The following is a 2,035-nucleotide window of genomic DNA, read 5'->3' on the forward strand; positions in this document are numbered from 1 at the left end:
GCCAAAGGCAGACGCCCAATGACTGAGCCACCCAGGTGCCCCTATTTTTATTATTTTTTTAAAAGATTTTATTTATTTATTTGACAGAGAGAGACACGGCGCGAGAGGGAACACAAGCAGGGGGAGTGGGAGAGGGAGAAGCAGGCTTCCTGCTGAGCAGGGAGCCCGATGTGGGGCTCGATCCCAGGACCCCGGGACCATGACCTGAGCCAAAGGCAGACGCTTTAAGGACTGAGCCACCCAGACGCCCCTAAAGATTTTATTTTTAAGTAATCTCTACACCCTTCATGGGGCTTGAACTCACAACACCAAGATCAAGAGTTGCCTGCTCCACCGATTGAGCCAGCCAGGTGCCCTCCCCATTCTTTTTGATCCCAATTCCAATCATCTTCAACTATCACCATCATGCTCTCTGACTCCAGCTTAAGGTGATATTGGCCTACAAGTATGTGCACTGTAATAGCTAGACTTTTGAGGCCTGACAATGTTCCAGGGCCCAAAGGCCATTATTTGTAATGGTAGAATTTCAGCTACATTGACAGATGGTGGGGGAGCCATTTTTTAAACCAAAATTGATCCCCCTCAATTCATGTTTCAGAAGTAACATATACAAGGGCAAGCTCTGAGCACAGGTTTTGATTACTTTTCAGCTTGTCTTAAATTTTAAAAACCTAACAAAGCTGGAGAGTAGTCTACCAAAGAATGAGGGCCACAGCCTCTCCCAGACCTTGAATTCTAAACCAGGCACAGATGGTCCCCTTAGACCACTGGGGCCCACCCCAGCCCCACTGCTGCAGGGGAGAGGAGGAACAGCAAGGAGAGTTGCAGGCCCTGACAACAGGATTTGTCAGGGATTAGACTCCTCATGGAAATTCTGACACCTATAGTTCCATAATTATTTATTCTTCTCGCAATAAAATGAAAATACCCTGTTAAAAGGTCATGTCTTATTTGATAACCTAACAGCATAGGAGTACTTAGGTGTTTGGTAAAAATCAAGATTCCTGGACCTTAACAGAGAATCATTACATCAGTCCTGGGTACTTGGGGTTCAAGAATCTTAATTTTTAACCAAAATTATCATTTAATCCTTAGACCCAGTGACATATGAGAACCAGGGTGGAAGGCGGGGGGTGGGGGAGGGAGGGGAGAAAGAAGAACAGAGGACGTGAAGTTGGGTTTATGTGGGGAATCAAAGGTAAACACTCATAAAGCATGACCCATTTGACAATTTAAGCCAGTCTTGGAAGGCATAGAGAAGGCCAAAAAGGAAAATCAATGAGGAAAAAAAGAGTGCACTAAGTTTTAGGGCCCTGCCACGGGCCTCTAAAACGTTGCCTTGCATTGCATAGGTCTCTGCCACCACATCCAGAAAGGAGGTTTTTTTGTTTATTTTTTAAGATTTATTTTATTTATTTGAGAGAGCGAGCACAGAGGGAGAGTGAGAGGGAGAAGCGGACTCCCGCAGAGCGGAGAGCCCGAGGCTGGGCTCCATCCCAGGACCCAGGGCCCAGGATGACGACCTGAGCTGAAGGAAGCCACTTAACCCACTGAGCCACCCAGGCGCCCCCCAGAAGGGGGTTTTGGGAAGGGAGGGGGAGGGGGAGGGGAGGGGAGGGGGCCCTCCCGGGGGAGGGGAGGGGAGGGGAGGGGAGGGGAGGGGAGGGGAGGGGAGGGGAGGGGAGGGGAGGGGAGGGGCCCTCCCGGGGGAAGGGAGGGGAGGGGCCCTTCCCTCCCTCCCTCCCTCCCTCCCTACCCTCCTGGCTCCCCTCCTCTTTTCTTTTCTTCAAAAAGCTTTATTGTGTCTATTTGGCCCATGGCTTGGGAGAGGGCTCCCCCGTGGTGGCGGGGAAAGGCTCAGGTCGAAGGCCTTGCACCGGGAGAGTGCAGAGAGGACCCTGAAATGCTGCTGGTCAAGGCCGGCTGGGCCACCAGTCTGCGCAGGTGCGTCAGGGGGGCGCCATCTTCTTCACGCGCTTCATCTGGCCACCCCGGAAGTGGTTCTCCCGGAAGTCCCAGAGGCGGTGGGGGTCAG

Source organism: Eumetopias jubatus, unplaced genomic scaffold (assembly GCF_037043125.1).
Source record: "Eumetopias jubatus isolate StellerSeaLion01/CBP00866 unplaced genomic scaffold, mEumJub1_p1.0 scaffold_6, whole genome shotgun sequence".
NCBI classification, from domain to species: Eukaryota; Metazoa; Chordata; class Mammalia; order Carnivora; family Otariidae; genus Eumetopias; species Eumetopias jubatus.